The sequence below is a fragment of the Apodemus sylvaticus genome, chromosome 13 (genome assembly GCF_947179515.1).
Source record: "Apodemus sylvaticus chromosome 13, mApoSyl1.1, whole genome shotgun sequence".
NCBI lineage: Eukaryota > Metazoa > Chordata > Mammalia > Rodentia > Muridae > Apodemus > Apodemus sylvaticus.
The window spans coordinates 46511204-46536576 of NC_067484.1; the positions used below are offsets into that span (position 1 = coordinate 46511204).

At 37.8% G+C, this 25373-nt stretch overlaps 1 pseudogene; it reads right to left on the minus strand.

The window, feature by feature from the left end:
- Positions 1 to 24470, minus strand: part of LOC127663643 (40S ribosomal protein S25-like) — an 84441-nt pseudogene extending 59971 nt beyond the window's left edge.
- Between the last annotated feature and the right edge of the window lie 903 nt (positions 24471 to 25373).

Consider the following 25373-nt stretch of genomic DNA (forward strand, 5'->3'; position numbering starts at 1 on the left):
TGAAGCTTTACAAAATTAACGTATGAAAGAAACAAGTTGGCTGAGAAAGAGTCTGGAAAAATCCAGGCTGAAACTCACTAAATCTTTCCACAAGTGCGACTAGACACTCCTCAGTGTCTGAAGTTGGTCTGTTGAAAGGCCAAAGAGAAGGAAAAATAAACACAAGATCAAAAGATTTAAAACCAAGCATGCCTTTATTTGGGTGAACAATCTGCAGAGGGTGGGCTCCCTAAAAATCAGAGGCTTACTTAGGAAGTGATAGAACAATAGCATGGAAAGAAATTGAATTCTTCTTCTTCTTCTTCTTCTTCTTCTTCTTCGTAGTAGTAGTAGTAGTAGTAGTAGTAGTAGTAGTAGTAGTAGTAGTAGTAGTAGTATCATCATCATCCTCTTCCTCGTCCTTCTCCTCCTCCTCCTTCTCCTCTTCCTCCTCGTTCTCCTTCTCTTTCTCCTCCTCCTTCTCCTTTCTTCTTCCCTCCTTCCTTCTCCTCCCCTCCTACTCCTCCTTTTGACCTGCATTTGACCATTGCTAGGGATAGTCAGTAAGTAGTTGGTTAAAAAATGGTAGGTAATCAAACTAAGTGAATGACCAGCAAGGCAGGTCATTACTGGGTATCTCTAGGGAGGAAGACTCAAGAATTTGTAGTAACCAGTTACTTTACTTTAAGACCAAATTACTGGAGTTTCTGTAGTTATCACAGACTAAGAGAGGAGTGTTATGAAATGGTGTGATTCTGGTTTGAACCTATGGCTCATTATAATGCTAAAGCACATACCGCAGGTTGGGGCAAGCTGCTAATGAAGCATGCAATAAAATGTTGCAGGGCTCCCACCAGAGAAGACTACTTGGACATAAGTTTAAACCAATATAAAGTCTTGGGTATCCGGGATCCCAGTGTAGCCCCTGGCCTTTCTGAGGGTAAGCTTTTAAGCACAAAAAAACATATCCTGAGTTGACATAATTCAGTTCACAAGAACAATTAGCAGAAGCAGAACTATAGAAGCCACAAAAGCAAGGTTGTTAGTACATCTAGAACTATAGTCCTCATTGCCATCTCTGATAAGACACAAAACACAACAAAACAAAAATATCTTCTCTTAAGAGTTCATTGAAAAAATAAGCCACACTAATATAGACAAAACTATAAGAAAACATTTTACCAAATCTCCAGTGATGAACATAGAACATGACTGAGATGAATAATTGTTAATCGACACTAAAACTAGTAGGCAAATGTTTGACTGATTCTTTTGTGAAACACATGCACAAACTGATTTAAAATATAAGTAAAATCAACATGACAATGAGAAAGCATATCTGTTACCACTGTAAATAGCCAGAGTTAATTTTACAAAAATGTGTAAGAAGCATTCTCATTGATTGGCCTCTTGATAAAATTTATTAAGAGTTGGCATCATTATTTCTGTGAAGTTCTTGATACAGATACTTAAGCCACAAATAATTTTTACCAAGAAACATCAGAAACCAAATTAGCTATCTTTCACATCATCAATGGCAACTGCTCTTTGGAAAATGTAAGTCACATGAGGAAGACAGTGACAGTTTTAGGTTAAAGTTGATCAAAGAAATAAGACACACAAATGGAAAACACACTAGGCTCTGGACTCAGGGAATGGAGACATTTTGAGATATTTGATGAACTTTACACACTGAAATTCAATCAGACCATGTTTAGTGATGCAAAGCTTCTTTGATATTTGCTAATAGTGCTGTTGTTTGAAGATGTATTAGCATTCCAAAATATTTCTTCCAATATTTGGAGGCACAGGATACTGTATTGTGCTGTCCTGACTCCTACTGATGGAGGAAAGGACAGTTGGGAACTCAGGTGTCACTAAATGTGACCAGAAGAACATGTAAAAGTCTGATCTTAGAAAAGTATGTGTATATAGTTATCACAAAGTGATAAGTCTCATCAAATTTGTTCCATCTTAATATTCATATATTCATTTTATAGTCTATAAAGAAAAGTTATATGTAAGCTTAAATTGACAAACTCAAAATTGTCAGCATTTAAAAGTTAGGATCTCCTCCCAAGGCTCCATAAGCCATGGATATAATATATTCCCTCTCCACACAAAGCAGAAAAATTACAATACTCTTGTCTCCATAGAGCTCAATTTTCACACATTAGACACTCACTGGGAAAAATTTGAAGCCAGGACAATGAAATGAGAAAGTAACTTTTATCTATTTCAATTCTTAGCTTTTAAGGCATTGATCACATTTCAGGATAAAAACTGTCTAGGGGATTGGATTAGTTCCTCTTTATGGATTCCAGCTATTAAACTATTCTGATCATTCACTTTTATCTTTGAATTATAGTTATTAATCACAAGTAGGATTCTTTCCATCCTAACAACAAGCATATAAGGACTATTTTTGGTGACAAGAAGTTTCCTTAAGCCATTTCTTGATTTTAATTATAACACAATCTTCAGAAAGGAGTACAGCATAGAAGTAATCATCTCAGCAGACAAAAGTATCTAATAGATACTTTAATAATAATTTAAGAAGCAAGGCAATAGAGCAGTTGATTATTTGGCATGACTCTATTAAACAAGAGAAGGTTATCATGACTTTCATACCTCAACTCTGCATTTGACATTTAGGGTAATGAATGGACTGAAACACTTTATACAGCAGCCAGATGGATGCTCAGATTATATACTTGGGCTGTAAGCAGTGGATAATGTACTAGTCCCTGCACTTAACAGATCCTTCCAGTACCATCTATCAAATTCAAATTTATGAGCAACCAGTCAGTGGCCATCAAGCCAAAGAAAATATTGAGATTAATCAGTGCTTTCTGTAAGTTAAATACTACTTTGCAAATTTATCTAATGCAAATGAAAATCTCTAATTTTATGAATTTTAAACTTGACCTGTTAATTTGGGTTGGTAAACAGGGGGACAATGATACATGCCTACTCCCCCACTTTAGTCAAAGTACACATTTCCTTGCTATTCCTTATTACTGATTTTACTTCTCTGATCAGGAATGAAACACAAATATCAAAATCCCTTCTGTGGATATTTTTTTAGATGAAACTCCACTGGAAAAATGATATAATAAAGAAAACTTATTAACATTAGTTAATTATGAGCAGATTTAATAAGAAATATTCCCCATAGGCTAAGGTATTTGGACATTTGCTTCCCAGTTGTAGTACAATTTGGGGAGATGAACGCCCTAGATGGAGTAAGTAAATCACTGGGGTGGAATTGGTTTCTATTCTTTGTGCTTGAGGTTGAAACTGTGTAACCCTGCCTCCATGCTTTTGCTACCATTATGGACTCTGCTAGAACTGTAATCCAAATTAAACTCTTTCTTCCATAACTTATTCTTATGTTGAGGTATTTTATCACCACAACAAAAAATAACTAATCCACTAATGTTTGCATATCATTGTGACTAGTTCTTTCCTAAAAATACATATTTAAAAAATATATTTAGAAATCCTTCATTATGCCAGTTTTTGTTTACTTTGGTCTTCTAGAAACTCATTATTCTATAGTTTCTTTGAATAATTATTCACATATTGGAAATATTTTCTCCATTAATTCCAACATGTACCATTTTAGGAACTGAGGGGACACAACAGGTAAGTGGATCAGCAAAGAGATGAGAATGAAAATCCAGTTCAGATAGACTTTGTTAACCTGGATCAAACTTCAGAGTCTAATGCCAGCAGTTCATTGTCAGATTTTTTCATTCATTCATTCATTAATTTTTTAAAAAGTTTAAATAATTTTATTTATTTATACTCTAGACATTGTTTCCTTCCTGGTCCCCGCCTCTCAGAGCCTCATCCATTGCTCCTCCCCCTTGCCTCCAAGAGAGTGCTCCACCCCAGTCATATTCTTTCCCTGGGGTCTCCAGTATCCAGGATTAGGCACATCTTCTCCCACTGAGGCTAAACCAGGCAATCCTCTGCTACATATATGTCAGGAACTTTAGAATGGTCCTTGAATGCTGCCTGTTTGGTGGCCTAGTCTCTAGGGCTCACAGTGGTGCAGGTTAGTTAAGAATGTTGGTCTCCCTATGGGGTGATCTGACCCCCCCTTTCAGCTTCTTCAGTCCTTCCCCTGATTCAACCAATGGGTCCCTGACTTCAGTCCAATGGTTGGGTATGTCTCTGTGTGTGTCAGTCAGCTGCTGGTAAGGCCTCTCAGAGATCAGCTCCTGACTATAAGCACATCATAGTTATAATGTCAGGCCTTGGTGTTCCCCCATGAGATGGGTCCCTTGTTAAGTGGATCATGGGATCCCTTTTCCTTCAGCCTCTTCTCCATTTTGTCCCTGCAGTTCTTTTAGATGGGAAGAATTCTGGGTCAGAAATTTTGACAGTAGGTTGGTAACCCTGTCCCTTCACTTGAAGCCCTGTCTCTGGACTGGAGGTGGATTCTTCAAATTCCCTCTCCTTACTGTTGGATATTTTGGCTAAGGTTACACTCACACTGAGTCCTGAGATTCTCTCACCTCCTGGGTTTCTGATACTTTCTAGAGGGACTCCCCACCTCACACCCAGAGACTGCATATTTCCATTCATTCTCCTGGCCCTCTGGGATTTTCTACTGTTCCCATGTCGCCCCCCCCCCCAATCCCTGATCCTGTTCCTTTTCCCCTCTCCCTCCCCTCTTCCACTGAGATCCCTCCATCTCTTTGCCTCCTGTGATTACTTCGTTGCCCCTTCTAAGTGTTATTGAAGTATACTCACTTGGGGATTCGTTCCTGCTTGTTAAACTTACAGGTTGTGGGTACAGTCTATGGGTTGTGCATCCTAGGTATTCTGTACCTTTTAGCTAATATACTCTTATCAATGAGTACTTATCATGCATGTCCTTTGGAATCTGGGTTACTCAGGATGATATTTTCTAATGTCTTTTATTTGCCTAAAAAAAATCATGAGTTCCTTGTTTTTAATAGCTGAATACTATTCCATTGAGTAATTGAACCACATTTTCTGTATCTATTGTTCTGTTGAGGGATATCTGGGTTGTTCCCAATTTCTGGCTATTACAAACAAATATGGCTGCTATGAACATAGTGGATCATATGCTCTTATGTAGAGTGGAGTACCTTTTGGGTATATGCCCAGGATTGGTATAGCTGAGGCTTTATGGAAAATTCCAGTTTTCTGAGGAACCGCCAGATTGATTTCCAGAGTGGTTGTGTCTGTTTGCAATCCCACCAGCAATGGAAGAGTTTTCCTTTCTCAACCTCCTCACCAGCATTTGCTGTTGACTGCGGTTTGTATCTCAGCCATTTTGATTGATGTAAGGTAGAATCTTAAGGTAGTTTTGAATTGCATTTCCCTGATTACTAAAAATGTTGAACATTTCTTTAGGTGCTTCTCAGCCATTCCAGATTCCTGGTTGAGAAATCCCTATTTAGCTCTGTAGCCTATGTTTTAATTAGATTATTTGTTTTTTGATGGAACTCTTTGTACATTATAGATAGTAGCTCTCTGTCAGATATAGAGTTAGTAAAGATCTTTTACCAATCTACAGATCACCATTTTGTCCTATTGACATTGTCCTTTGCCTTACAGAAGCTTTTCTGTTCCATGAGGTCCCATTTGTCAATTGTGGCTCTTAGAACCTGAGTCATTAGTGTATTTGTGTTCTCTTAGGATCTGTGTGACATCTGTCTAGGATCTTCTGGCTTTTAGAGTCAGTTGTGAAGTATGATGTAATTCTTATAGGTCTGCCTTTATATGTTACTTGGACTTTCCCCTTACTATTTTTACTGTTTTCATTATTATGTGATGGGGGAATTTTCTTTTCTTGTCAAATCTATTTATTTTATGGCCATCTCTTTCTTTGGGTTAGTTAGTTTTTCTTCTATGGTTATTTTGAAGATTTTTTTTTCCCTTTGAGCTGGGAATTGTCACTCTCATCTATTCCTATCATTCTTAGCTTTGGTTTTCATTGTTTCCTGAACTTCCTGGATGTTTTGGTCTAGGGGCTTTTTGCAGTTTGTATTTTCTTTAACCATGGTGTCAGTATCTTCCATGCTGTCTTCTATGGCTGAGATTCTCTCTTCTGTCTCTTGTATTCTCAAGGTGGTACTTGCATCTGTGGCTCCGGATATCTTTCCTAATTTATCCATCTCTAGGGTTGTCTCCATTTCTGTGTTCATTATTGTCTTTCTTTCTACTTTTAGGTCTTGGACTGTTTTGTTCAATTCCTGCACCTGCTTGATTGTATTTTCCTGTATTTCTTTAAGGACTTATTTATTTGCTCTTTAATGGCTTCTATCTGTTTGCCAGTTTTTACCTGTATTTATTTAAGGGATATATATATATATATATATCGTTGAATCCTTCTATCATCTTCATGTAATGGGATTTTAGATTTTAGGTCAGAATCTTGCTTTTCAGGTGTGTCCGTGTATCCAGGGCTTGCTGTGGTGGGAGAACTGGTTTCTGATGGAGCCAAATTTCATTGGCTTCTGATGCTTAGATTTTTGTACTTTCCTCTTGCCATCTGTTTATTTCTCGTGTTAACTGGCTTGGGTGTCTCTGAGTGGATCTGATCTCCTTGGAGGCAGATAGAGCTATGTGACCTGGGTTAGAGCTGCCCTTTTAGGAGGTAGGCAGTGCTGTGTCTGGTTATGGTGTGGGGCTCCTCTATCTATGGTTAGATCAGGCCTCCTGTGTTCCTGTTTAGAGAAGACCTCCTGTGTTCCTGGTTAGGGGAAACCTTCTGTGAGACAGGCAGACTTTGGGTTCTAGAGGCAGGATCTGCCCCAGTTGCAGATGGAGGTACAGATCAGAAAGACTTTCCACTAGTTACTGCAGACCTCCTGGGAGAACAGCAGGCTATGGGGTGTGGGAGGGTATTGGGCCAGGTGGAAAAGACCAGAAGGAAGATGGAGGTTGGGCAAGGAGTCTTGAGTCAGCTGGGCTGAGGGCAGGGCTTGAGTCAGCTCTGTGGGTGTCTTAGCTGGAGTGGGTATTTAGGCAGGAGTCTCATCTTTGATACTGGTTACTGCAAACCTCCTAGGAGACAGGCAGGCTGTGGGGTGTAGGAGGGTATCATGGGTGCCAATCTCCATTGTCAGCATATTTAAAACACAGTACACTTTGGGGAAATGTTTCAAGACAACAATTTTTCTAATTCTAAAGTTGCAATAAAGCTTAAGTTGTGACTACTTAAAAACTTTTTTTTTTTTTTTTTTTACAAAGTACATGTGACCATAAAAGGTCTAGAATCTAGTGTGGTTTCTGACATCTGTAAGCTATGTATTGCATATGACATCTCTTCTTAAGAATGTTTTCACTGAGAGCTAATGATAAAGGGAAATGTCTGGGAAATCATTCTGGAGGATTTGAATGAGGTCCATAGCAAAATGAGGCTAAGTTCTGTCAATACAGATAGAAAAATTATCATTAGGTCATTATCAATATCCACGCTGAAGAAAACAGGTATATTATTTTATCTATTGTGGACAAGGCCCTGTGTCTTTCACATTCCTAGTTTCCCTAGTTATCTGTGGACACAGGAAACTGTCCCCCAACAAAGATCAAATTGTGTCTAATTCCATTTGTGTTGGTATTATTGCTTCCTCTGGTTTTTTTTTCTATATAATTAGAAATATTTGTGATATCCTTGGTTTGAAAATTCAGCATGTGAAAACATCAAGTTTTATTTTTTTAAAAAAGGTGAAAATCGCTTCAACCTCTCCTGTTATTCAGTATCCTTCTGATGGGCTGAGGACAATCACCCTATTCTTAAATTACACTCAGTGCCAGATGCTTGTTCCATATGGCTGCGATTTCTTACTACTTAGAATTCAGTATTTGTTTTGCTGTTTAACAGCATTTATGGGAAAGTTAAATCTAGTAAAAACTTGTTTTTCTTGTTGATCTCTGTTAAACATTGCTCAGCGAGCTGGAAAATCACCTTGATCATGGACTCTTTCATTCTGAAATGTCCCTTCATCTTCAGGGTTAGTCCTATTCTTCTTTTGGTCTATCAGTTATTAATCTCATGTACAGTGGAGACAGGTAATAGTGCCTGACCCTTCTAAGTTCATTATGGGAAAGATGCTGGAGGAAGAGATTATCACATTCAAGTAGCTGAGCAGGAAGTTAGTCTATGTCATACCAGGGGATTTTATATAGAAATTTAGAACAGTGGTACTAGAAACCGATATTAGACTAAAGTGATGAGGTACTGTTCCAAGGTGTTTGGAAGAAGAAAGGGCACTATAGCAACATTGCTTTGTTACTCAACATCAGACTACTGGATGGACGTTTGCCATTGGTGGCAGCAGGATAAAGAAGTGGTAAGCACCTAGCCTTGTCATAGAGTGTCTAATGGTTTTCACAAATAAATAAGACTGTCTTTGATTTGAAACGTTAAGCATGAAGCCTAGCATACCAACACTAACTGTTCCTGAACTTGTTATCACACTGTCCAGATAAGCATCACAAATATCACAACAGTGCATGGGTCACAATGTCCCTAAGGGTCACTCTTTTCTACTTAGACTTTTACAACAAATCAGCATTGGTTGCTTCTTTGAAACAGAACAGCATAATTTCTGCTTTAGTTTTAACAGCATTCTGAACTCCTCTGTATTTATTCTGACTCCCCAAAGCAGATACAATATAATTCATCCTGGAATTATGAAAAGTAAACATCTGTTGAGCTGTCTGTGTCGTGTGGAGGTTTGAATGAGAAATACTGCTAAATAATATTTCATATTTGAACACTCTGCCTCTAGTTGGTGGTCATTTGGATGTCATAGCCTTCCTGGAAGAATTACAGCGCTGGAGCATGCTTTGAGAAGGCCTCATGAGATTTTCAGTTTGCTCTCTCTGCCTCCTACTTGAAGTTGAGAATATGAACTCGTAGCTTCCAACTCTGGTCTCTGTGCCCACTGTAATGACTTCACTGTCATGACATACACTTAGTCCTCTGCAAACATAAGCCCACTTAAACTCTTTGTTCTATAAATTATATTAGTTATCTTATTTTATCACAGCAATATAAAGGTAAATAATACAGTTGGAGAGAGGCCAGGAATCTAGGAAGTGATTTTTTTCATGGAAACGTCCACATATTGATTATAGAATATGAACCATTATAATGATCTCTACATGGAGTATAACCTGGCCCACATACATTTCAGCATAAACTAAGTAGATTGCCTTTAGTTTAACCAAGATGCTTTTTATTAAAATAGTAGTGGCCATTTTCATCCCATTTTGGGTTTTGACATATTAAATTTATTTAATTTTTCTTAGGTTTTCATTTAATATCTCAGCCTTCCCTTATCTCTTTGTTTTTTCCTCATGTCCATAATTTGTAAATAATATATTATCCAAAGAGTGTATCTATATGTTCCTTCCTAGATAATTCCACCAGATACTATGTATCTGCTCTGAATTATTATCCTGATAATCAGCACATGTATTTCTAAATCTTGGATCATGCTTGATAAATATCTACCTCCTTGATAAAATTCATGTCTATATTCAATATGCATATCCGCCTTAGGATGTCCTAAACTGAACCTTGATTCCCTTTCTCAAAATTGTTGCTTTTTTAGAAACCAGTCTTGACAATCTATATCTCTGTGTCTCCTGCAACCTGTAATCCATCAATCTATGAGAAAATGCTGATTCCTACACTTTCAAATCACAGTATTTCTCAATCCCTTCACTCTGACTCATATTGGTAAGAACATCACATAACTTTTTGGGATTATTGAACTACTATTCCAATTTTTCTTTTAACTTCCAATTTTGTGGTAGGTTTTGTCTAGACTGAGCTCTTTTAAAAGTTATTCTGTGTGTGTCTCTGTGTGTGTGCATACGTGTGTGCATGTATGTGTGTGTGTGTGTGTGTATGTGTGTGTGTGTGTACTTGGGCCTGTCTGTGTGTGTCAAGGTATATGTGTGACAATCCGGGGACAATTTACAGGAGTCAGTTCTTTCCTTCTATCACAAGGGGTCCTGTTGTGGGAAATATTTAAAAATGAGTCAGCATGTTTCCATGTTTGTGCCTCTGACCTGGCAGCCTGGCCTGCCATGCACTGGCAGGCAATGGCCGTCTTGATTTTTATCTTGTGGAGACTCTCACTCAGAACTCCTCAATCTCTTCAACCAGCTCACTAGGTTCCCACTAGTGGCTATCACATGGCCTTTGTGGTGCACATCTGGCAAACCCACATTTTGCCACTGTACCTTTCTCTCTTGAACCCAGACTACTTGCCTCCTGGAGGAAAATGCAACACAAATTTAGTTCAGAAACAATGGTAACTCAATCTCTAGGTGCAACAGCTAAAAGCTAATCTTGTAAGCATTATTAAAATCTGATTCCTCCAGTGGTGAATCCTTGTCGATGTGCCATGATACCACGAAACCTTAGCAGCTACATCTTACCAATATGCTGTCCCAATTTCCAAAAGGCCTAACTCTCTCCTGCTTTCTCTCTTCCACTGACCAACCTAGAAGTCCTGCCTACTCACCCAGTAATTGGCTCCTTTATTCATTAGGGGACTGGTTCACAAGAAGCCACCTGAGCAGAATTAACAAAAATACAAGCAGCATGGAGCCATCCACAACAGGTTCTGGATAACTTAGCTTATTCTAAGATCTTGCTGTAACTCAGATATAATTAGTGTGATAATATTGACTCATTTATTCATAGTGAAATCCAAACCTATTTATCATCATAGTATTTTCCAAAGTATTCCCCTCTTTCACCCACTCAGTCTGCTTCATATCCTGTCGTCACTTCCCTCACTGCACGCTAATTGAAATGATACCCCCAGGTACTATCAGTATTCTCCTGACCCAGGCAGTCACTCCCTGAATTCTCTTCTAATTGATTACATAGTCTCAATCTCAAAGGTCCTCTGGCTGTCTGCTCAAATGTCACCTTATCAAAGATGTCTTGCAAAAATGATTTTCATGAGCTAGAAATTTTAAAAAAAAGTCTTCATTTTCTGACATTTTTGTTCCTCTTACACTTTTATATTGCCTTTAAACTTCTTACCATCACCTTGTAAGGACTCCATTTGGTAAATTTATGTCTTATTATTATGTCTTTGCTCACACGCACTGTCTATCAGACTTTGTAGAATGCTGTTATGTTTCAGAAAACAATAAAATATTCTTAGAATCCATTAATTAAATTTATGGGAATTTGCAGGAGTCAGTTCTTTTCTTCTATAACATAGGTTCCTGTTTCAGGAAATATTAACAAATGAACCAGCACATTTAAGTGTTTGTGCCTCTGCCCAGGGAGCCTGGCCTGCCGTGCATTGTGATGTACACCACAAAGGCTGCACCATCAATACTCATAATTATAACAGATTTTTACATCATAATTTTCAACAAATTGTAGTCTCTCTTCTCCATCTAATTAACAGTACTATAGAAACATTTGATTGTGTATTTTGTTTCATAAATTCCATAACTTAGTTAATTAATATAAGACAGGTCTCTAAATATATTGATTTATTTCTAATATAAAATAAAGTAAGAAAAACAAAGTTAATTCTCAAGTCTTACATATATTTACATATAAATGTTTAGAATGCAGCTGATACCACTGGGAATAACAGAGACATGGAGCAAAACATCAATTCCAGAATCATTATATATTTGCCCATCTTTCCTCAGGATTATCTTTGTTCAAATAGAAACAAATATTCCTACTGGAACCCTGAATGGTACTTAAGAATTTTATTGACTAATAAGCCATCTCTTAATTTCAAAGGATTAGTGTGGATCATGCTACAAACTGTGTCTTTATCAGGCATATTTCAGGGAGTATTAGCATTATCAGAGGAAACTTCACTATGCTATAGAATGATGGTAGCTAGGGTCTAACAAAATATAAAAGAGAGAGCTACTCTAAGGTAGGGTTGGCTGAGTAGACTGGTGTGATTTGGAAAAGGACGGAAGAGGAGAAGTAGCATGTAAGCAAAAAAAGTCCTGTCTTATACAGTACAAAATGTGGGATCTTCTTTGCAAGTCTTGAATGTAGTAATTAAAATTAGTGCTGACACTTGTGCCAGGCTAGAGTCATGGTTTATTAGTAAATATTTAAATGAAATATGCAAGGAAATCTTGTGTGAGAGTAGGTGTGGTATTCAACCTAGAGAAAGTCAGCCTGGAGGAGGGCATTGGGACAGTTGGTGAGATGCAAAATTGAGAGGCCAGAGAAATCAGACAAATTGAGCGACTGAGAATGGGCAGAGAGAGATACTTCACGGATACCTGGGAGGGACAGATTCATCCTGAACTGTGGATGAGAATGCAAGTGTGTATACGTAGGGTGAGAAAGAAAACTGGTAGACTTTTGAAACTCTAAAATTGGGAATAAATCATCATCTTATAGAGAACAGCAGATCAATAAGCAGTCATTTAGTTGTTTCACATAAAATTTACATGTATTCTCCAATTGTAACTGTCTCAAAGGCTTACTCCTGAATAAACTCACCCTTTCTAGTTCTTTGTGAACTCTGGCTGGCTGGTTCAATTTAGCTGTTCTGGCTCAAAATCCTCTCCAAGCTGTCTGATTCAAACTGGTTTCCCAATGCTTCTCACTGAATTGCTCTGTTTGGTCTCAAACTAACTCTTGCGCTTTGTTCTAATCTTCTGGCTTCTGCTGACCTGTACTTAACTGCACTGCAAGAACTCAAGAACAAACACAGCTACACTTTACTACGTTCACTACACTGACTCTCGGCTGTCTCTCTCTTCCTCCACTGCTCTTCAATAGCCTACCTTTCATGTCTGTTCTTGTGAGAGGCAGGCATATTCTGTCTCTGATTCATTCTGTCAAGCCATTTTCTGATTCATTACTTTATCTGACCCTCGAATAGGCTTCCTTTTCAAATATGACTGTTTCCTTCTACAAACCAGATTTATCCACATTGTTTTGGATTAATGGTCTGTACTGAAGATGTGTTTTTATTTCAGCCTGAGTAGCCTTGCTGCTGATTTAAAATTGCACTACAGTTTTAAATATTGGTTTTACTAAAATAGGAAGTGACAATCAGCCTGCTTTAGTCTAGTAGCCCTCAAAACTCTTCATGCACAACACTCTGCTATCAAGTTCTTGGTTCTTATTCAGTTTGTTGGTACTTTATTTTCCATTTTCTATTGGACTATATATACAGCTAAATAGTTTACAGTTCTTCTCTGACTTATGAGGAGACATAAGTTAAATTGCATATTTAATAAATAAAAATTGTGATCAGTAAAACTGTATTAGTAAATATTTCCTTCTTTTCCTGTCATGTTATCTGATTTTGTCTAATTGTATATCATGCCTTTATTATAAATGTTTGTTCTAGAAGAAAATTTCAAAAACAAAATAAGTAATTTACTGTCAAAATCACTTGGACTGAAAACATATTCCTTGAAGGACAATTTTAACGTAAATTTTAATATGCATCTCAATTGGTAAAGAATTAACAGGAGTTTATTTCCTTTGGTGACATTCCAATGTAAGTGGTGATATTAGATTGAACAATTAAGATATCCCATTTTAAAAGTATATTAAGCTAAAAATGTGTGTGTGTGTGTGTGTGTGTGTGTGTGTGTGTGTGTCTTCTGTTAGGTACACACAATCCATGGCAGGTATATAGTAGGCAGAGGATAGATTTTGGGGTATTGCTTTTCTCCTTTCGTCATGTGGATTCTGGCCTTCAAATGAGGACATCAAAATTTAAGAAAGTATATGCATTTAGAAGTTAAATGCAAGGTTCCCCAGAATTTGGCTTGAGTATGAAAGGGTACTGACTGCCAGCTCTGCACATGTCTTGTCTTACTCAAATTTTACTTCCAGGTTCATTGTTCTCCTGAATACACTCTAGATTTACTGAGGGAAAAACCTTTATCTTATTCTTTGTGGAATCTCTGTTCAATAGCCACGGCTTCGCACACAGTATTTACTTAATATTTCTCAAATCAGAAAAGAAGAGTTATGAGGAAGATTACTAAACATTTACCCTAAATTTATAGGCTGTGACTTTGCAGAAAGATTAACTATCTCCTTCAAACTTAGACTGAATGGAGAAACTTTCAGAAGCGTATGTTCCCAAAAATTGGAACCAGATAATTACAGAATGTGGTCAGGACAATATACCTTGGTACTTACCCAGGTGAGTTAATAATCCAGTTATCTATGCCAGGATTCCTAACAGAAAACATTGACAGAACTTTTTTATTTGAAAATAAGACGTTTAAAAGTGCTCACTCACATAAAAGTGTGTCTTCTTCCTCCTTAAAATATTGACATAAAGGACTGAATGATGATGTAGTTCAATGGGACATGTCTAACATGTCCACGACCCTGTCTTCAATCTTTAGTACCATATAGACATGTAGTCTAATAGAAGCAATTCTTTGTTTTTCCTCTTGCTAAAATTTTGATACAGTTATCCTAATTTTCTTTCTGCTTTTATTGATTTCTAAATTGAACAAAGTAATAGGCTTCATTATGATTCTTTCATACATGTTTGTTTGTTCCCATCCCCCATATTCTTCCCCAACCTCCAGTCCCATTTATGCCCTTTTATCCTACAGTTTCCATTTTCACTTTCATGTTCCATGTGTTTTAGTACTTCCTCTTCCTTCTCTTCTTATTCTCTTCTTCCTCCTCCTTCTTCTTGAAAGTCATTTTCTCACAGTCCTCTATTAAGAATCATGATCTATATCTCTACATATACACCTATCCTCACATACACACAATGTGTGTGTAAATTGAAATCCAAGACTCACTTCCATGAGCTAACATGCAGTTTTGACGATCTGAAGGTGGATTACCTCACTTAATTAATAGTTCCCTCACCTATCCATTTTCCTGCAAAAGTCATAACTTTAGTTTTCCTGTGGCTGAATAAATTTCTAGTGTGTATATTACATTATCAATTTATCAGTTGGCAAGTATCTGGGTGGGCAAGGATATGGGGAAGGAGATATCCTTACTCAGTTCTGGATTATAAATTGTTGTGTCTACTATGGAAATCAGTGTAGAGTTTTCTAAAGAACAAAATAAAACCATCATCATCACCACCCTCACCACTGCCACTACTACCACTACCACTATAACCATAACCAAGAAAAAAAAGTGCCTAAATTAGAGTTATTGAGTTATACTACTTTTCTCAGTCTAATTGTGTTGCTTATTTGGGAAGCATCTGAATGGCCAATTTACATCACAAATCCTAAAAGAACAACTATGAATTATAAACACTTTTCTTGGTTTGTTCACAAATAACATTTGTCTAAATGACACAGTGTAGAATCTTCTTATTTTGGGTGAAAGCAAAGGGAGATTTATGTCTTAAAGAATGGGCTTTAGTTTCATAAACATGTATTCATTAATTATGATAATATACTTACCTAAATACGTAGACACTATTTGGGAGTTTAGTTATATTTTAAATGTGTAATGTGACTCTTCTGATAGTTGAAATTTCAGTAGGATGGTTCTTTCCTTACCATGATTGCCAGGCTATTTGAGTGGGAATCCCTATCTATTCCATATTAATTATCTCCAAGGGAGACAATTTCATGATCAAAACACAGTGGTTATTAAGTATCACATGGAAGAACACAGCTCAAAGTTTACATTCTAATTGAATAGCCATTTGCTTACAAAATTATGATTTCCTTCTAGAGACAGAGAATTTTAATTGTTTCTTTAAAAATAAGACTCATCACTAGCAGAAATCACAAGCAAATATTACATGAAATCATGATAATTTCTAAAGGCCAATAAGCATATTTATCGAGCATATTGTACTTTTAAGCTATTCATACAATTATCTTTCTTCCTCATGTTTCCTAAGCTAATAACTAATTCTGAGCTTTGGTGAAATAATGATTACTCTATTCATATTTATTGCAGAAGTCTCATACCAGTCTCTAATACAGGCCTTTTGTTTTTGATTTTGAGTTTTATATCCAAGTTCTAAGTAAAATGTTCTCATATAAAACAAAGAAACAAAGGAAGAAGCCCATCTCATTACTACCAAGTAACTGAAACAAATATTTCAACCTGGGGCATTTGTAAACTTTGTAACAATACCCACATGTATTTTTCAAAAAGGAACTGACCTCAGCTTCCCTATTGTATAGGAAATCTACACCAGTGTGTCATACAGAATCAACTACAAGAGTAAAATGTACCTTAACTCCTAGCTGAGATTTGAAAAAATTAAACTCTAAAAGCATGTAACCAGGAGTTGCAAATGTCAATTACAAAGACATAAGAAAGGCAGATATTTCTACACTTTTGTTTGCTCAATACTTTAATAGAAAAATTTACAAATAGCAATACATTCAGGGTTTATTTCTAGAGTCTAATAGATGATAGATAAGTAAATAATAAATATAAAAGATAGATGACAGACAGACAGACAGATAATTAGATAGACAGACAGACAGGGAAGGGAGAGACAGGTGACAGTGGTAATAAAGAGATGAATGCAGAAAGTTTTATCTCTGCTTTCAAAGGCCAAATTCCTGTGACAAGGCATTTTCATATGAGACAGAAAGACACACAAATTGACAGGTAGACAAAAAGACAGACAGACAGACAGACACAGACACACACACACACACAGACATACACACAACACATATACACAGATCCCAATACATTGTACAATCGCATCCATGTAAAATCTCAAAATGGTAATTGTAGAAATTGAGGGTCACATGTGATTTCCAGAGTCTAGAGTGCCATGGGAGAACCACACCTATATATTCAATATTATAGGTTGCCCAAAGAAATCCATCCTGGTGTTTCGTTGTACAGTTAGATGAATATAATTAACAATAGAGAATATAATTAACAATTGTATATTTCAGAGAAAGGAGAGACATTATACTTACCAAAATTACGAGATTTTGGTAATAGATGGGCTATAATTACCTGTTATAATCATTACCCAATGTACAATGAATCAAGACTGTGTATTATCCATCACAAATGTGTACCATTATTACAAATAAAAATAAAAAAATAACTTGATATGATGATTAAAGAGACAAAAACAGCGATAGCACTGAAATGTTATTTGACTTTGTCTACATGGTCAGTAGACTAATGAGGCAAGAGTCAGAAACAAAAGATTGTAATGTGACTTGTTATCTGAAAAACAAACAGAAAACATGTAGCTGAAATCTTTAACTGATTAACCTTAAAGAGGCTGTTGGACAGGAAGTTTCATATGTGTATATGATTCTCACTACTAGATGTTAAACCCAGGGCCTTATGCAAACTAGAGAAGTGCTTTATTACAGGGGTTTTTCCTTATGTCTGAAATGGTCTTTAAGTAATGGAGATTAATGTATATTACATATCGAAGTGCATTTATATGTTAGTGCTGTTTCCATAGGTCTTTTTTTCAAATTTATTTATTTATTTAATTTTCAACACTATCTTTCTCTCCCATGTCCCCTCCCCTCCCTTACCTCCTTCTCCCTTTCTTCTCAGAGAAGGGAAGGATATCGACCAGCTTAGGCATATCAAGTTTCAGTAGGACTAGATGCTTCTTCTCCTTTTGAGCCCACTCTAGGCAGCTCAGTTAGAGAAAATGGATCCAAAGGCAGACAAAAGAATCAGAGACAGGCCATGCAGCAATTGTTTTGGGTCCTGTGAGAAGACCAAGAAGACCATCTGTTATATATTGTGTATGGGCATAGGTCCATCACATGTATTTTCTGAGTGAGGTCACCCAGACCCAGAAAGACGCATGTTGTTTGTACCCACTTAGAAATGGATATTAGCCTTGAAGTAGAGATAATCATGCTGCAATCCATAAACCAAAAGAAATTAAGTAACAAAGGAGGATGCTTGACTCTTAGTCCTAAGAGGAAATAGAATAGACATTGGGGATGAATGGAGGAAGGGAACTGGGTAGGAGAGTTGGTTGGGACAGTAACAGGAAGCATTAAATGTGGGGAAGAGGAAGGGAGAGATAATTAAAGAGGGAGGGTGAAAGAATTAGGAGGCCTGCGATGGTGTGGTGTGTGCATCTTTGAGACAAATTAGAAATCTAGGATAAGGGAAACTCCCAGGAATATATGTGACCCTAGATAAGACACATAACAATAGGGGCTATGGAAACTGATATAGCCACCTCCTGTAACCAGGCAAGACTTCCAAAGGAGGAATAGGAACCCCAACCAATTCACAACATTTTCAATCCAAAATTTGTCCTGCCTACAAGATATACAGGATATATAAAGATGAAGCAGAAATTGGAGGAAATACCAATCAATGACTGGCAAAACATGAGACCCATGCTATGAGAGAGAGCCTACCTGACACTATTAGTGGTATTCTCCTATACTTGCACATAGGAACCTAACTTAACTGTCCTCTGAGAGTAGTTGATGGAAATAGAAGCAGAGACCCACAGTGAAACATTAGGCATTCAGGGAATCTTATGGGAGAGGGGGAGAAAGGATTAGGAGATCCGGGGGGTCAAGGACACTGCAAGAAAACCTACAGAATCGATTAACCACCAGCCACGGGTCTTTATAAAAGGGTCAATGAATTAAACAGCTCTCTGTGTAAATAGGATGGCCTATTGGGTGATAAATGGATGCTTTGCTTTTTTGTGTGTGTCAGTTTTAATTTAAAATGATAAATGTTTTTTTTTAAGGAGCCAGAGAAATGGCTTGGCTGCTAAGAGCTCATGATGCTTTTGCAGAGATGTGGAATATATATGACTAATGGCTTACAACTGCCTATAAGCTCAGGAAGAGCTGACAATGCTAGCCCCAATAGGCAAATGAACTCACAAATACATACTACCCTCCCAACACACATATACCTAAAATAAAGAATAAAAAACTTTAAAATATTTTCAAAACCAAATACAAACCTGAATGCAAAGAAGATGCTTATTATTTTATTTTTACTTTCAAACAACATTAATTAATTATTAATTATTTTTAAATTCACAGGATGTAATACTCTTCAGCTACTAAAAACAGTGAATTCATGAAATTCTTAGGCAAAAGGGTGGAATTAGAAAATATCATCCTGTGTGAGTTAACCCAATTACAAAAGAACACATAATATGCACTCACAGATAAGTGGATATTAGCCCAGAAGCTTGAAATATCCAAGATACAATTCACAGACCAAACAAAGCTCAAGAAGAAGGAAGATCAAAGTATGGATACTCTGGTCCTTCTTAGAAGGGGAAACAAAATACCCACAGGAGGAGATCCAGAGACAAGGAGTGAATCAGAGACTGAAGGAAAGACCATCCAGAGACTGCCCCACTCAGGGATGCATCCCATATACTGTCATCAAACCCAGACACTGTTGTGGATGCCAAGTGCTTGCTGACAGGAGCCTGATATAGCTGTCTCCTGAGAGGCTCTGCCAGTGCCTGACAAATAAAGAGGGAGATGCTCTCAGCCAACCATTGGACTGAGCACTGGGTCCCCAATAGAGGAGCTAGAGAAAGGACCCAAGGAGCTGAAGGGGTTTGCAGTGCCATAGGAGGAACAACAGTATGAACCAACCAGTACCCCCAGAGCTCCCAGGGACTAAACCACCAACCAAAAACTACACATGGAGCAACCCATGGTTTCAGCTGCATATGTAGCAGAAGATAGCTTTGTTGGACATCAAAGAGAAGAGAAGTCCTTGGTCCTTAGAAGGTTTGATGCTCCAGTATAGGGAACACTGAGACAGGGAAGCTGGAGTGGGTGGGTTGATGATCAGGGGGAGGGGACATGGGTTAGGGGGTTTTCAGGGGGAAACAAGGAAAGAGGATAACATTTGAAATATAAATAAAGAAAATATCTAATACAAAATTTAAAAATTTATAAATTTTAATTTATTCATTTATTTACATTAAGCAATGCCCTCTCCTGTTCCCTGCTACATACAGACCCTCCCCTACTCCTTCTCCCCTTCTTCTCTGAGAGAGTCCCTCCTATCCCCTATCCCTGGAACATCAAGTCTCTGCCAGACAAGGCAGCCCTGTTGTGAAATTGGTACCACAATCTGGCTACAGCATTAGGGAGAGCCTCTGCTCCAGTGATGGGGAGTCTACATGGGGACAGAGCTGGTATATGTAAGCTTGGGGACTCATTCCTTGTGTTCTTTGGTTGATGGGTCAGTTTCTGAGAACTCCCAGACTCTCTGAGACTCCAGATTAGTTGACCCTGTTGGTCTTCTTGAGGGATTTCCGTCCCTTCAGGGTCTACAATCCTTCCCCCAACTCTTCCTTAAGAGTCCCCAATCTCTATCCAATGTTTGGCTGTGTATGTATCTGCATCTATTTTAGTCAGCTGCTGGGTGGGACCTCTCAGAGTACAGTTATGTTAGGCTCCTGTCTACAAGCATAACAGAGTATCATTAATAATGTCAAGGACTGGTGTTTGCCCATGAGATGGGTTTCAAGTTGGGGCTGTTATTGGTTGGCTATTTCTTCACTTTGTTCCACCTTTGTCCCTGTATTTCTTTTAGACAGAACAACTTTTGGGTAAAAAGTTTTGTGTATGGGTTGGTGTCCTTATTCCTCCTCTGGGCATCCTGCCTGGCTAGATGAAGGTATCCTCTTCAGGCCCCATGTCACCACTGTAGGACACCTTGGCTAAGGACTCCTACATTGACTTCTGGAAGATCCCCAGCAGCTACAGATGTCCATTCATTTTTTTGGATCTCTGGGTATCTCTCTTGTCTTTCTGTACACCTGTTCCTGCTCCACATTCCCCTCCCTGTCCCTTTTTCTATCAACTTCTCTCCCTCCCTCTGCCTCTTATGACTATTTTGTTCAAGCCTCCTTACTGGGGCCTCACAAAGAGTATCTTCCTTATTCACTTCTTTTGTGCTCAGGGTCTCTCTACACAATGCTCACCAGTTAGTCAGATTAGCGGATCACTGAGCATTGGAGAGCCAACTTTAACCTCCCCTCCCCAAGCATGGCTTAATAATTTCCTTAAGTTTTGGGTGGTATTTAGTTTTTCAATCAAAGCCTCTGGAAAATCTGGGTCTCATTGCCACAATCTCCCCTTTAGTTAAACCCAATCCATGTGGCTGAGGCATTTGGAGACTCAGAACAAAATGTGCCTTCAACTTTAAGTGTCTACTAATGAAAGAAAGAAAGAGATAAAGGAAGAAAGGAAGGAAGGAAGGAAGGAAGGAAGGAAGAAAGAAAGAAAGAAAGAAAGAAAGAAAGAAAGAAAGAAAGAAAGAAAGAAAGAAAGAAAGAAAGAAAGAAAGAAAGAGAAAGGAAGAAAAGAAGGAAAGAAGGAAAGAAGGAAGGAAGAAAAAGAAAGAAAGGAAGGAAGAAGGAAAGAAAGAAAGAAAAGAAACAAAGATTAGATACGTTAGGTTCTCTCTCTCTTTCTCTCCGTCTTTCTCCCTAAAATACTATTCTTAATGCTAGCAACACCTTTATTCCCAGAACTAGAGTGGTAGAAATGGGTGGATCTCTAAGTTTGAGGCCCGCTTGGTACACATACAGAGTTCTAGATCACCTAGGGCTACACAATGAGACTCTGCCTCAAGATCAAAATACCATATATTAAGGGTCAAAGAAATCACAGTTGATTAAAGACAGGGTACTAAAGTGTATACAAGTCATATTGCTGCAGTCAAAAGGCCATAAGCTAACAATTTCTGTCAGCAACGTCTTGGATGATCTCTAAGGAACACTCTCTTGAGCAGTGAGAGCCACTGTCACTATTCACAGCAGGAGCCACAGATGTGCCTCCTCAGGTGCATGTGCACAGCAGGGAGCAAAGTGAGGAAAAAACGAATCACCCAGAGTTATCATGCAAAAGATATGACTCCTTTCCACTCCTTTTCTTTTTACCACGGAACATGATAAATGGCTGGTCTACTATCAGTGGGATTTGAAAGTTTAGATTATTCTGTATATAATTTTTCATTTTCTCAGCTTCTGTGGCTCTCAGAATGTGAAGTTTATCCATTGTATCTCTGTGCCCAAAGTCCTATTGTGTTCCATGCTGAATATTGAATATAATACTTGCAGGTAAATGCTCTTAAACTACACCCCAGCCCACAAAGGCTGTTCTCTGGTACCCCTAATTCCAGTCCAACCAGTTTGAAGCATAAAAATGTAACACAGTATTGTATGATTATTTTACACAGCTTCATTTAAAAGAAAGAATAAAGTCTTCCCACTACCTATGGCTTGGAACAGGTGTGTAACATATGAGGGTCCTAGAAACTATTGTGTACAATGAGCAAAATATTCATATTTTGAGAGTCTCAGAGCAGAGACTTAGAGGAAGCCTAGTTCGTGAATATCTTAAGAATTACATGCCAGTCAGGTGTCATGGTCCACACCTTCAATCCCAGCACTTGGAAGACAGAGGCAAATGGGTCTCTGAGAGTTTGAGGCCAGCCTGGTCTACAAAGACAGGTACAAAAACAGGTCCAGGACAGGCAGGTCTGTTCTGTTACACTGAGAAACCTTATCTTGAGGGGAAAAAAACAAATACAAATAAAAGAATTACATTCTAGAGTTAACAGACTTGCACCATTTTTGTTACTGTTTCCCTTAAGTAAAAATAGATCAAGACAGATTGTTTTTTTCTGTAAGATTTTTATCTGTTTTCCTGTATTTCTCATGTCTCTATAATCCATGTCTACTGAATGAGTTTTTAGATCCTTATTAGCGAGTGCCGGATAAACATATTTCCACAGCCATTTTGAGTGCTTTAGCTGAAATTGCCCCTTGCCATCCTTTTCTCATGAGTCCCCTGGTTTGTGACTCACGTTCATTCAGGCATCTTTATGTTCTTGTTGGATAACTTTTTGCATTACATATTTTGGGAATCAAGTAAAGCTTTCATTCATGTGGGTGGGGAGGTGGTGGGCAAGAAACTTGTGTACTCTTTCCAAGAGTGAAATTGCCTACACTTGCCATTTCAGGACAATGCTATGGTTTCTTGATTTCTGTATGGTCACTGTCAGTGGTGTTTATATGGCGTGTTTTGTTCTGTTTTCACTGAGGACACAGAGAGAAAGGGTCCGGCTTCCCCGTAACTGCTTTTCTTTGTGTTACTTGCTGTGCTCTTTCCTCCACACAATTTAGCTCACTTCAGGTCTTCTGACCACTAGGTTCATCCTCTTTACATTACTGTGTGCCTGATTTCTTTGTGTTTGTGTTTTACCTTCAGTCAGGCATTTACTTCAGATGTCTGCTCAGTATTCCCTTCTCCTACTGAATATATTGCCCCTGCATAACATATTTTCTTTCATCATTGAACTTACACAGTTACATTTTTTTTGTTAACCAGTGAAACTGAAGGTTTGATGAAGTTCTATTTGCCATGTGTTAAATCCCATTGAAATAATAGTCCCATACTTTTTCCTCTTCTTCTTGTTCTTACATCTCAAGAGAGTACACATAAGACACACCCATAAAGGAATCGTCTTCTACAAAGAGCAGGATTTGGGCCAATACAGTGAGGATTTGTTTTCATACTATGTACTTGTCTCTAAAAACCAAGGCTGAAGAGGAGGTGAATATTATGCATCTGGTTCTTTGTGATTTGAAAATAATCTATTACTAATACTTCTGTGTGGGCACCAAAGGGGGCTTCATAGGTTTTATAAAAGTACAGAAGTTTGAATTAAAATGTAAAGAGAAGTTTAAAATTTGAATTTGAAGAGAGAGAAGTAAACTTGAATAGAAAATAAATGAACTATCCAAAGGGAAAAACTTAAATAAAAGATTTTAGACATACCCACCCCTGGTTTGGCCATCCATATTCTGCCTCATTCTAATTTACTTTATAAATTCCTAAGAGAATTACTGTGTTGATGAGGAAAATAATCATTTCATGTCGTAGCAAATCTTTCAGGAGTTTCTAGAGAGTGCATTATAGATTGTACTGCTAATGGCAGATCGTGTTTACAAACAAAGAGCTATGATTTCAACTATTCATTATTGAGGACATTTGCTGGTAGATGGGGAAAGCTGACATTCTGTATATAATTTCAAATAATTTACAGTTTGAAGCAATCACTGTAATTTTAAATGATGGGAATGAATCCAGACTCTCATCCATTAGTGCTTAACAACCCACAGGAATGGCAATTTGATTTCCAGATGTATTATTTTTCAGGTTTAGTGTCTTAATTTTCAGAGGTTCAAATGTTGCATTGAAAACATTTTTTTAAATTATGTTACAGGATATTGGAAGTGCCAAGATAGTTCATAGAAAATCAGCCAATCATTGTGCACAGGACAACATGACAGGACTTCGGTATCAAAATAAATTTTATGAATAAATCCAAGAACCCATTCTTTTAGTTGTTAAAAACAATATACTTGAATTTCCCCTCACACTATTTACTGCTGGTAGTAGCAGTTACCAACGCCGGCCAGCGGAGAAGATGTAAGTGTAGATGCGCCTTTGGGAGTCCTTGGTAAGCCTTCGTTGATTGAGAGGTTCATGTTTCCTCCTGTCTGATTTTCTAATCAATTTGAAGTATAATTATGGATGTCGTAAACAGATCTCTGTTGGTGGGGGCAATAAGGGCTCATTAACTATGATTAATGACCTAAGTGTTTAAATCTAATTTTATTCGCTGTAAGAAGACAGAAAAATCTTTACTGTTATAAGATCTGGACTTAGTTTACAAGCAACATTTTTGTATGGATAATAATTCCTGATACAGCTTCAATGATGTTAAATATCCCTTTATAAAGAAAGAGATGGTGCAAAAAGGTATCATCTTCTGAGGTTTTAGAAAACAGAGCATGGTTTTGTATTATAAACAGATTTAAAATCTCAGTCTATCTTTAAGTCTTTTTAAAATTATTATTAGATATTTTCTTTATTTACATTTCATATTTAATGTTATCCCTTTCCTCATTTCCCCTCTGAAGAAAACTCCCAACCCATCCCCTTCCCCCTGCTCCCTAACCCACCTACTCCCATTTCCCTGTCTTGGCATTCGCCTACTCTGGGGCAATGAGCCTTCACAGAACCAAGGGCAACTCCTCTCATTGACAGACGACAAGGCCATCCTCTGCTACACATGCAGCTGGAGCCATGGGTCCCTCTATGTGTACTCTTTAGTTGGTGGTTTACCAAACACAGTCACGATTGTGGATGCCAACAAGTGTTTGTTGACAGGAGCCTGATGAGGCTGTCTCCTGAGAGGCTCTGCCAGTGCCTGAAAAATACAGAGGTGGATGCTCTCAGCCAACCATTGCACTGAGCACAGGGTCCCCAATGGAGGAACTAGAGAAAGGACCCAAGGAGCTGAAGGGGTTTGTAGCCCTATAGGAGGAACAACAATATGAACCAACCAGTATCCCCCAGAACTCCCAGGGACTAAAACTATCTTCAAG